Below are 13,648 nucleotides of genomic sequence, written 5' to 3' on the forward strand. Positions count from 1 at the left end.
TCAGCTGGTGTATGGTGTGCGGTCTGGCGCAATATGGCTGCTGTCGCTTCATCCAGGTGCTGCACACTGGTGGTGGATTAGGTGATTCTCCCAATGTGTAAAGCGCTTTGAATGTCTAGAAAAGTGCTATTTAAATGTAAGGAATTATTATTATTATAAATTAAACACATGCAAATAAAAAAAACATCAGCCTTTTAATTCCTTTTCCATTGGATTGCAACCCCTGGGGTTATTACGCTAGATTAATGACACAGCAACAGTGTTAGTTAGAGTTAGATTTTACAGCACAATGTTAACTTTGACACATTTACAGCACTCATGCACATTAAAAAAAAGGCCACGACTGAACATAGCCTTCGATTGGGGGTCTCCAAAATTAAACCAACAATAGTCCTGTGCTGTAAACTTTGCCCACCATTCTCATTAAGTGAGGTTAATATTAAATTAAACAAATGAATAATGACTACAAAAAATTATATGGTTGTTAGACTGTTGCACTATTTTTGTGTTGTCAATAAGCTTGTTTATATAGTTTCTATTGGTGTGTGTGCACTGTTGTGAGCAATGCTTGTATGTTTATAACCACCTCCAAGGATAGTGGGGGTCGTGAGTCACTGGAATTGTTATTTTGGGGGTTAAGGGTTAAAAAGTTTGGGAACCCTGCTGTAGACAATCAGAAAAAAATGCTTAAGGGAGATAATAATATTGACCTTAAAATGTTATAAAACTCCTTATATTCTAGCTGAAAAAACAAAAGAATTTCTCCAGAAGAAAAAATATTATAGGAAATACTGTGAAAAATTCCTGAATCTGTAAAACATCATTTAGGAAATATTAAAGAATTCACAGCAGAGCTAATAATCCTGTCTTCAACTGTATGTCTTTACTGTGAGATATACAGTAATTTTGACAATACAGCTTTAAAATACAGTAACACACTTCATAACTGTCCTACAGCCAAACTCAGTTCCTAATAATGTGTAATTCACTAAAAAATCGTTAACGGTGCGACCTCTAGCCCCAACAGCATCTCCAACCACTCTCAGTCATGGTGCGGCTCTGGAGTAAACGGCTGTGGACTCTGCATTTTAAGCTACTCTATATGATTGTTAGATTGTTGCACTATTTTTGTGTTGTCAATAAGCTTGTTTATATAGTTTCTATTGGTGTGTGCGCACTGTTGTGTGCAGTGTTTGTATGTTTATAACCACCTCCAAGGATTTTGGGGGTCTTGAGTCACTGGAATTGTTATTTTGGGGGTTGCAGACTGAAAAGTTTGGGAACCCTGCTATAGACAATCAGAAAAAAATGATTAAGGGAGCTAATAATATTGACCTTAAAATAGTTTTAAAACTCCTTATATTCTAGCTGAAATTAAACAAATAAGACTTTCTCCAGATGAAAAAATATTATAGGAAATACTGTGAAAAATTCCTGAATCTGTAAAACATCATTTAGGAAATATTAAAGAATTCACAGCAGAGCTAATAATTCTGCCTTCAACTGTATGTCTTTACTGTAAAATATACAGTAATGTTGACAATACAGCTTTAAAATACAGTAACACACTGCATAACTGTCCTACAGCCAAACACAGTTCCTAATAATGTGTAATTCACTAAAAAATCGTTAACGGTGCGACCTGTAGCCCCAACAGCATCTCCAATCACTCTCAGTCATGGTGCGGCTCTGGAGTAAACGGCTGTGGACTCTGCATTTTAAGCTACTCTATATGGTTGTTAGACTGTTGCACTATTTTTGTGTTGTCAATAAGCTTGTTTATATAGTTTCTATTGGTGTGTGTGCACTGTTGTGTGCAGTGCTTGTATGTTTATAACCACCTCCAAGGATTTTGGGGGTCTTGAGTCACTGAAATTGTTATTTTGGGGGTTAAGGGTTAAAAAGTTTGGGAACCCTGCTGTAGACAATCAGAAAAAAATGCTTAAGGGAGATAATAATATTGACCTTAAAATGTTATAAAACTCCTTATATTCTAGCTGAAATTAAACAAATAAGACTTTCTCCAGAAGAAAAAATATTATAGGAAATACTGTGAAAAATTCCTGAATCTGTAAAACATCATTTAGGAAATATTAAAGAATTCACAGCAGAGCTAATAATTCTGCCTTCAACTGTATGTCTTTACTGTAAAATATACAGTAATGTTGACAATACAGCTTTAAAATACAGTAACACACTGCATAACTGACCTACAGCCAAACACAGTTCCTAATAATGTGTAATTCACTAAAAAATCGTTAACGGTGCGACCTGTAGCCAAAACAGCATCTCCAATCACTCTCAATCATGGTGTGACTCTGGAGCAAACGGCTGTGGACTCTGCGTTTTTAGCTGAGCTCTGGCTGACGATGATATCTGCACCCCTCCCCTGTCCTCCATCTGTTTCCATCTCTCATGGTTGACCACACTGCTCTGCTCCACAGGCTTCACTGGAGCCCCATTGTGCAACGCAGGCGGCTTCTGGTTTTCCGGACTCTGTCAGAAACACTGCAGAAGGGAAAAGGAGATGCACTGAGAGAGCCTCCAGCCAATGGCACACACACACATGTTGCTGCTTTATTATTTTTTTTTTCAAACCTTGGGTACATGAGGTACATTGTTGGCTTTTTTTTTCTGTCATCGGCTTCCTCCGTTCAGGGTGAAGCCGTGTTATCTGGTGGAGTCGGCTCCATGGTGAGGGGGAAATGCTACTGAATGACTTGGAGAGATTAGCAACCACAGGACAGGTCCAGCCGAGCGCTCGTTTCCATTCACGTCAAACAGCGGAGAAGAGGCTGAAGGCTGATTTTCATCTTTGCGATGAGGCCTCCTGCTCCACACACCAAACTCAACTAACTGCTGCCTTCGTCCGCAACATCACTTCATAAATTGGCTGATAACGTCTTTGGAAAGAGTCGTTTAAGAAGCAGGTGATGCTTGATAAGAAGCGATGAGGAAATCTTCTAGTCGGTGTGATTTGGTTGCCATTACATGCTTTTTTAGGATGGTTTCTATTAAGGGGTCAAGAATTTGACCCTATTTTCATTGACAGCCATTCAGAACTATACTGAAAAATATTATTCATTGGATATACTAATTTTTTTGCAAAAAATTTATATGGATTGAATTTAAAGAAACAAATTAAAGTTGAACATTACCTAATTGAATTTGTTTGTTGAAATACACACCTTATACATTGTTTGCAACCACTTACCTTGAAAAAATATAGTAAATCCAATGAATTTTTTTTCAGTGCATGCATTTAAAAATATTTCCCTTTTTTAATAGTTGTGGTCAGTGGTGTAAACTAACTAATTACAACCACTCAAATGACTGTATTGAGTAGTTTTTCTCAGGAATTGTAATTTAGTAAGTAGTTTTAAAAATGTGTACTTTTAAGTACATTTTAGTGCAGTAATCAGTAGGCCCACACGGAATCTGCACGCGCAGAATTCCGCAGATTTTTCGTAGATTTTCCGCAGAATTCCGCAGATTTTTCGTAGATTTTCCGCAGAATTCTGCAGATTTCCACAGATTTCTGCAGATTTTTAGCCCATTATTAATTCTGTTTATTTACTTGAGTAAATGTTTAAATCTGAATTTATTCAGTTTTTATTTAGTAATTTATTACTTTTTATTTACTATATTAAGGTTTTAGTTATGATACTCCGCTGGATACTCCTGAAATAATTCCGCAGAAATCCGCAGATTTTTACCAAAATTCTCAGCAGAAATAGCAAAAAACGTCCGCAGATTCCGTTTGGCCTTGGTAATCAGTACTTTTACACCACTATTTTCCTTCAACCTCCAGTCTCTATTTTATTTTTTCTTGTCTATGAAGATTAGAAGAATCAGTCCTGTGATTCCAGTACAATCAAATCTCACATAGAAGGTAAATCGCATCATAATGAACTACCTCAAAAGGTTGATCAAAATAAATATATTAATGCAATTCAAATATATAATATATGAATTGATGTTTACTTTAAACTTAGTATAAATATATATTTATATTGTTCAATTGTAATCATTAAATTATTATTTTTTTTGTCAAATAATTTTGTGGTTAAAAAGTATCGGTTCAGGCACCGTTTTGGCACCGGTACCGTTTTAAAAGTATCGATTTAGCACCGTTATTGAAATAACCCCAAACGATACCCAACCCTACCTCAAAACATGTGCGCTTCGTAATTGCAGCAAACTGTTTGGAAGCATTAAAAGTGTACACAATGTCCAAATTCTTTACACGCATTGACCCAGAGACTGTTTAGATGCATGTCACTAATGAGAAGATGACGGATGTTTACTGTATGATGATCGAAATGGCCTTAAACACCCAGCAGGCACAAGATGTCAACATGACGTCAGAATAAAGTTGTACCTCAGTGTCATGAGGATGTTGCATTTCGTTTTTCCATGAAAATCATGAAAGTGTCAGATTTGATGCCAAAATGATGTTGGTTTAAGATGTTGGCTCGACGTTGGTTGATTTTGGTCACTTTCCAACACAACCTAAAGTCAACCAAATATCCACGTCATTTGATGTTGTTATTGAATATATAACGTTGTCCTTAGATGCTGGTAATACATTGATTTTTGGTCACCTGACATCACAACCTAAATCTAACCTAATGTTAATGTCTTATGATGTTGTGTGTCTGCTGGGCAATAACTAGATGCACTACAGAATGCTACGTTTACACACACATGCACAAATTATATGTAAATGCATCAGCTTTTAAAAGCGTAATACTCACTACCCACTACTCTTGAGTACTTTTGAAAGGGATACTTTTTACTCATACTTTGAGTAATTTTTACAACAGATACTTTTACTCTACTTGCACTACAGTTTTAGGCAAGTAATGGTACTTTTACTTGAGTATGATTTCTCAGTACTCTTTCCACCACTGGTTGTGGTTCACATTACACTGTTAAAAAATGCTGATTCTACACAATTCCTTTATGTTGTCACCATAGAGTAGTGAGAATTATGCTGTAAAAAGCTGATGTGTTTACATGTAATTTGCACATGTGTGTGTAAACGTAACATTCTGTAGTGCGTTTAGTTATAGCCCAGCAGGTACATAACACCATAATACATCATATTAGGGTAGATTTGTGATATCAGGTGACAAAAATTCAACATCAAGCCCTAACCCTAACCCTAAGGACAATGTTATTTTGATGTTCAATAGTAACATGAAATGACATTGATATTTGGTCGATTTTAGGTTTTAGAAAGTGGCCAAAATCCAACATCGAGCCAACGTCTCAAGCCAACGTCACATTGACGTCAAATACTGACATTTATTCGTCAGGTATGGCAACCAAAATCCAATGTCTAAAAGACGTCATAGTGGTAACTTCCACACAACATCAAGCTGTAACATCATCATCATCAGACATTGATATTTGGTTAAATTTAGGTTGGACATAGACAAGTTGAGTTCTGACGTCAACCCGATTTTCATTTCCAAACATAATGCAACGTCCCCACTACGTTGGGGTACAACGTCAATCTGAGGTAATGTTGACGTTTTGTGCCTGCTGACTGTTTAAGACCATTTCAGTCATCATACAGTAAACATCCGTCATCTTCTCATCGGTGATATGCATCTAAACAATCTCTGGCAGGTAAAGATTTTGGACATCTTCTTCGACACCTTTAATGCTTCCAAACAATTTGCTGCAATTATAAATTGCCCATGTCTTGAGATAGCTTATTAAGATGTGATTTACCTTCTGTGCGATTTGTTTAGACAGCAATTAAAGGACTGATTTTTCTAATCTTCATAGACAAGAAAAATTAAAGTAGTGCCTGCAGGTTGAAGGAAAGTAGAGGAGTAAAAGTACCAATACTGCATTAAAAATGTACTCAAGGGAAAGTAAAAGTACACAATTTTTACAACAACTTAGTAAAGTACAATTCCTGAGAAAAACTACTCAATTACATTAATTTGAGTATTTGTAATTAGTTACTTTACACCACTGGTTGTCACAAGATAAATTAAAGATAAAAAAAAGTGAGCTCAATTGTTTTTACAAAGTCAAGTGGATGAACATAAAACAATTCAGTTGTCCCTAAAAACCTTGAATATTGTATTGCTTCAAATCATTTTAAATAAGAAGTATAAAAAATCATGAACGACTTTAAAAAAGTCAATATAATTAAAATATTTTAATACATAAAAAGCTTTTTATTTGTGACCTGGACTCTAAAAATTCTTATTGCATGGGTTTATTTTTGCCAATAGACAAAAAGACTTTGTATGGGTTCAAATTCATTTACACTGTAAATAAATCAAAACTCAATTTTTTGATTGGTAATGTGCAATGCTTAATAAACATACTCTATAAAAATGCTAATTCTACGCAATTGCTTCATGTTGTCACAACACAAATCATCACAACTCAATTGTCAAAAAAGTAAGTTTAATTCTTTTGGTAAGACTTTATTTTGATGGTTGCACATTGTGTTGACTAAAAGTTGCATTGCATCTACATGGCAATTAATTTTCATTTGAGTATTAGAAGACTGTCTGCCTAATATCTGCTGATACTGTTGTGTTGTCTCAGAAAAAAACCTTAAGAACTGTGTAGTTTCAACTCATTTTAAATAAGTACTTTGAACAAGGAACAAATGTCATTGTTTGAGTGCATAGATGACTCAATCAAAATAAAAATCAATGTAATTCAAATATTTAAATAAATAAAAAGCTTTTAATTTTTGACTTTGGACTGCAAATAAATCTTATTGCATGGGTTTATTTTTTCCAATAGAACTGTTTTCACAACACAAATCAATAAAGTAAGCTTAATTGTTTTTACAAATGTAAGTAGATTGAACATACAGTAAAACAATTAAGTTGTCCCAAAAAACCTCAAGAATTGTGTTCTTTCAGCTCATTTTAAATAAGTAGTTTGAACAAGCAGAAAAAGTCTATTCTTTGAGTGTATGGATGGACTTGAAATAATATTTCAACAAATAAAAAGCTTTTAATGTGCCACCTTTGACTATAAAATTATTATGTGGAATGGGTTTATTTTGTCAATAGCCAAAAAGGTTTTGTATAGTGGGTCAAAGGATAGATATTTCATTTATTGTTATGTTCCATAAGGATATCACCTTTCTACTGTAAATGAATCAAAACTGGAATTTTGAGTGCATTGCTTAATAAACGTGCACTGTAAAAATGCTGATTCCACACAGTTGCTTTATGTTGTCACAACACAAACCGATGAAGTAAGCTTAACTGTTTTGGTAAGACTTTATTTTGATGGTCCCTATATGCACATTTTGTTGACTAAAAGTTGCATCTACATGCCAATTACTTCTCATTTGAGTATTAGCAGACTGTCTGCTTAATATCTGCTGATACTGCTCCTTCAACATTTAACTGACTACACTGAAAAAAAAGATTCAAAGATGATTGCTTGTAGGGCATCCGCTGCGTAAAAACTTGCTGGATAAGTTGGCGGTTCATTCCGCTGTGGCGACCCCGGATTAATAAAGGGACTAAGCTGACTAGAAAATGAATGAATGATGATTGCTTGTATTTACTAAATTTTCAGTTAAGAGATTGTAAACAATTTATTTGGGCTGAATTTATACAAACAAATTAAGTTACTAACATTACTGAATTTAATTTGCTTGTTTAAATTCAACACATACATTGTTGGACACAATTTTGCAGACATTTTAACATTCAGTATAAGAAACTTTGCAAGTACACGTCAACTTACACTAACCCTAACCCCAACCCAACCTAACAGTCTACTTATAATCTAATGAGAATTAGTTGGCATGTAGATGCAGTGTATCTTAAATCCAACAAAATGTGCTAAAGGGACCATCAAAATAAAGTGATACCATTGTTTTTTACAAATATAAGACGATTTAACTAAACAGTTACGTTGTTCCAGAAAAAAAACATTAAGAATTATGTAGTTTCAACTCATTTTAAATAAGTAGTTTGAACAAGCAGCAAAAGTCATTGTTTGAGTGTAGGGATGACTTTTAAATGTTTTTCAATAAATAAATAGTTTTTCATTTGTGACCTCGAACCAAAAAATCAAATCTTCTGGTACATGGGTATGTTTGTGCCAATAGACTCAGAACATGATTGTTGCTGTTTGTTCAAACTACTTATATAAAATGAGCTGAATCAACACAGTTCTTGAGGTTTTTTGAGGACAACTTAATTGCTTTATGTTTATTTCACTTAAATGTCTAAAAACAATTAAGTTAACTTAATTAGGTCTGTGTGGAGTTTGCATGTTCTCCCTGCGTTCGCGTGAGTTTCCTCCGGGTGCTCCGTTTTCCCCCACAGTTCATGTGGTACAGGTGAATTGGGTAAGATAAATTGTCCGTAGTGAATGAGTGTGTGTGGTTTCCCAGAGATGGGTTGCAGCTGGAAGGGCATCCGCTGCGTAAAATATTTTCTGGATAAGTTGGCGGTTCATTCCACTGTGGCGACCCCTGATTAACAAAGGGACTAAGCTGGAAACAAAAAGAATGAATAAACGAACTATTATTTAAAAAAAATGTGTTGAAAAAGAATCGATTTTATGTATAACAGCACTTAAGAAATAGTAATTCATTCATTTTCCTTTGGCTTAGTCCTTATATTCACCAGGGGCTGCCACAGCGGAATGAACCACCAACTATTCAGCATATGCTTTACACAGCGGATGCCCTTCCGGCTGCAACCCGATACTGAGAAACACCCATACACTCTCACATGCACACACATACACTACGGCCAATTTCATTTATTTAATTCACTTATAAGCGCAAGTCTTAGACTGTGAGGGAAACCGGAGCACCCGGAGAACATGCAAACTCCACAAAGAAATACCAACTTTCCCAGGAGGGACTTCCTGCTGTGAGGTGACAGTCCTACCCACTGAGCCACCGTGCCGACCCTACTGTAATCATGAAAAAGACTAAAGAAATGACTTGTTAGAAATGACTTGTTAAAACTATTATTTTTGGAAAATGTGTTGAAAAACTCTTTTATATGCAAAACAGCTCTTAAGAAATATTTTTAAAAGAATTCTAAGTAATAATTTGGCCTTCAGATGTATAACAATCACACTATTTGTAAATACAAAAGTTTGAAAAATTAGCAACTTTATCATAGTAGCAGCAGAAACAGTACAAACATCTGTCAGACCTCATATTATGATCACAAACGCAAAGAGAGCCGTCTGAATGCTATCATTGTTCATGTAATAGTTCTCGTTTGGTGTCAACGGGTCTGTCGATTAATCACAGATGTTAATCCACAACCAGATCCAACCCTGAATGTAGCCCTGAAACAGCTCTAGTGATTTATGGAAAGTGAGAGCTGTGATGCATTTCCAGCAGCACCTGACCGGCTCCGCTACAGTGGAAAGTGCTGGATTTGCATATGTTTTGACATCATAACACAGTATAACTGCAACTCTCAATACAAACTGATTCAACAATGGAAAACCCTTGAGCACAATATCAGATGTGAACGTTGGAGTCAAACAGCTGCTGGGATACAGTGATATTGAGGAGAGTGCTGATAAGGAGACTTCAAAATGTGCTTAAAGGGATAGTTCACCCAAAAATGACAGCTTTATCATGATTTACTTCCTCTTCGCTTGTTCCAAACCTGTTTGAGTTTCTTTCCTCTGTTGAACACAAAAGAAGATGTTTGAAAGAGTGTTATGGTGTTTAGGGTCTCTTTATCCTTCTATTAATTGTTTCTCATTTAAAGTAAGAAGAAATTAATCTCTCAATTAATTATCCCTATTATTGATTTCTGTAACGACGGGGAAGTGACACCAACAACAGAAGTTTGGATCCACGTGCAGGTTTATTAGAATTGTCAGGCAAGCAGCGGTCAATACCGGCATAAACAGATGTATGAGGGCAATCCAGAGTCGAAGTCAAAATAACAGGCAGATGGTCAGAGGCAGGCAGCAAACAGAATTAAATAAATAAACAAGGCAAGGATCAAAACACGGCAAAGGCAGACAAAGGAAACGCGTTGAAATGTCACTATCAGTAAACAAGACTCGGCAACATGTGTGTGGAAAAGAGGGGTTTAAATAGTCCAAATAATCATTGTGTGAGTGGCTTCAGCTGTGAGAGTGCAATCAGTGTGGATCTGGAACCGGTGGTGTGTGTGTGTGGCATGACTGGGTGTTGTAGTCCATAACATGGCAGATATGTAGTTCAATGAGTGAAATGTTCGTGTGTGAATGTTTACCAGCGACATCTGGTTGTTGTTCGCTGGTGAACATGACAATTACGCTGATATTATTTTAAATATTATTTTTTATTATATGAAACTCTTGGTTTGCTGTAACCTAAGTTCCGCAGACAGTATTATTGGTATTTGTTACTTTTAAAATGTGTCTATTTTATTTCCCTCTTTTATTTAAAGCAGTTTTTTGTTCCATGCACCCCCTCATATTCTCTTCATCATATCCAACAGAATTTTTGTTGTTCCCAGAATTTCAACTGAAAGTGGCCGTAGGTCCTTTCAATACAAAACTCCTTCAGACTGAAACAATATCCCTTCTCTTTTAGATCAATTAAGTGAGTTAGTCTTTTCAGGGCCAATTTATTTTTATTTTTTTAAACAACTTGTGAATGTTATTAAAATTGGCTCCAATTTAAATGTTTATTATTTATTTGTAAAAACAGTATATTTGTTTGTACTTTTGATTATATGTTTTTGTTTATTTAGGCGTTAGACCAGGGATGGGCAAACTTGATCCTTGAAGGCCGGTGTCCCTGTAGAGTTTTGTTCCAACACTAGTCAAATACACCAGAACAAACTAATCAGTGTCTTCAAGATCACTTGAACTCTATAGGGAGGTCTGTTTGAATAGGGTTGGAGCTAAACTATGCCGGACACTGGCTCTCCAGGATCAAGTTTGCCCACACCTGCGTTAGACTGTGGGATGTGGGTGAAGTGTGCTGCTTGTTTGCTTTGTTAGTTGTTTGTTTGTTATGATGTGAAGTACACTGTTTGATTTATGCACTTCTTAGGGACCCCCTCGAAAATGAGAAGGGGTTATTCCATTCAATAAATAAATTCTAATTCAAATAAATGTTGGAAACCTGTAACCATTGACTTCCATTGTATTTGTTTCTCCTACTATGGATGTCAATGGTTACAGGTTTTCAACATTCTTCAAAATATCTTCTTTTTCAACAGAAGAAAGAAACTCATGAATGTTTGGAACCAATTGAGGGAGAGTAAATAACGAGTACATTTTCATTTTTAGGTGAACTATCCCTTTGAGTGAGTCAATGCATTTGTTTTGACATGGGCTGTTTGGAATCAGCAGACCATAAAAACACGTTGGGCACTAAAAAAGATGTTTATTTGTAAACCACATGATTTTTTACATATATAAAATACTTTAAAAACATTCAAAGACTGCAAATGCATCAAAAACAAAGTGATTACAACAATGGGATTACAAACACTGCATGATATATGTCCAGTTTTAACAATTAAGTTCACTTGAAAGACGTTTTTTTTATGCTTACCTACAAAAATGGATGAAGTCATCTTTACACAAATTTAAGGTGGACCAAAATGGGTCTGTGTCTGCTCAGAATTGCTCATAGATAAAAAAAAAATAATTATGAATACAAAAATATAATTGCTCATACACTCTCAGAAATCAAGGTAGGAGAGCTGTCACTGGGGTGGTAGCTTTTCTATAGGTGCACATTTGTACTAAAAGGGTCCTTATTGGTACCTCAAGCGTATATATTAGTACCTAAACATTTTAAGAGGAACACTTTTGTACTTTTTAGGTACTAATATGTACCCTTGAGGTGTTAATATGGACCTTTTAAGTACAAATGTGTACCTTTTAAAAAGGTACCACCCCCGTGACAACTCTCGTACCTTTGTTTCTGAGGGTGTATTTTGTAGGCGATTTGCTGCATTAAATGATTTATTTACATTTTTGAAAACTTATGCAGCTTCAGGTTTGGTTTCTGTGTCACCTTTGCTGTGTAAAGATGCTTTTAGATACTGGTTGTAGGGTGACTAATGTTTTTCTAAACCATTACTCTTCCTACTTAACTAAAAACAAAAAATGAATTCAGAAGTCTTAAACTTTTCCAACGACTTACAGTTTGTCATGATTTGATTATGTTTTAATAATAAAAGTAATATAAATTTGGCCGACACGGTGGCTCAGTAGTAAGCACTGTCACCTTACAGCAGAAAAGTCGCTGGTTGGAATTTCTGTGTGGAGTTTGGATGTTCTGCTCATGTTGGCGTGGGTCCAATCCAAAGGCATGCGGTATAGGTGAATTGGATGAATTAAATTGACCGTAGTGTTTGAGTGTAAATAAGTGTATATGAGTGTTTTCCAGTACTGGGTTGCAGCTGGAAGGGCATCCGCTGTGTAAAACATATGCTGGAAAAGTTGGCGGTTCATTCCGCTGTGGCTACCCCAGATGAATAAAGAACTAATCTGAAGGAAAATGAATGAATGAATGTAAATGTAAATGTCCCGGTGGCAGGAGAGTAACAGCTAAGGGGTTAGAAAAAGATATTTGTGAAAAACTGTTACAGTTTAAAATATCAGTGGTCTGTTTCAATATATTTTAAAATGTAATCCATTCATGTGACATAAAGCTGAATCATCAGCATCGCTGCATTGTTCCATGATCATTCAGACATTTCTGCTGCTTAATACCCTAGAGGAAAACAAATTCATTCATTTCCTTCGGCTTAGTCTCTATTTCAGAGATCCCAAAGTGGAATGAACCACCAACTATTTTTGCATATGTTTTACACAGCGGCTGAACCGCCAGTCACAACCCAGTACTAAAAAACATCCATACACACTCATACACTACGATCAATTGAGCTTATTCAATTCGCCTAGCACATGTGTTTGGACTGTGAGGGAAGCCGGAGCACACGGGGGAAACCCACACAAACACAGAAAGAACATGCAAACTCCACACAGAAACACCAATGACCCAGCTGGGACTTGAACCGGTGACCTTCTTGCTGTGAGGCGACAGTGCTTACCACTAAGCAGTCACAGTCTTTGGAATAGCTTTTTCTAACATTACGTCTTTACACTCTTGTAGAAAAAAATTTACATTTTTATAAATGGTACAAAGCTTATAAAGAGATCAGGTTTGACAGTTCTCGTTTTTTTCTGGATGTAAGGGGTTAAGTAAAAGTAACGGTTTTATTTTCTATAGTTGTAATAACATGTCTGTAAATGGTCAGAATAACAAGTTTTCCTTTGCCGTGATTGACGCAAGTATTCCACCAAATATTGCTTTCTACTAAAGTGAAAACATTGGTAATGTTTTGAATACAAAGTGGACATAAACATGCCTGAAAACATGGCACATTATTTCGTATTTTCTGAAAATATTAACAGTAGTTTACAGAATAAAACAAAAATGATGTTTTCCATAATTTTCATAGAATTTTTAAGTGTTCTCTTCACTGTAAAAAGCGAATAGTTGACTTAACTTAAAGAAGTGAGTAAACCTGTTGCCTTAAAATGAGGTAAATTAAATATGCGCATAAATCAAAAGTAAACTAAACACATCGCTTTTAAATGAACACTCTACTGCAATTTTGCAACTCCATCAGAGATAAAAAGTTGA

This window comes from Danio rerio, chromosome 8 (genome assembly GCF_052040795.2).
Source record: "Danio rerio strain M-AB ecotype USA chromosome 8, GRCz13ab, whole genome shotgun sequence".
Taxonomy (NCBI): Eukaryota; Metazoa; Chordata; class Actinopteri; order Cypriniformes; family Danionidae; genus Danio; species Danio rerio.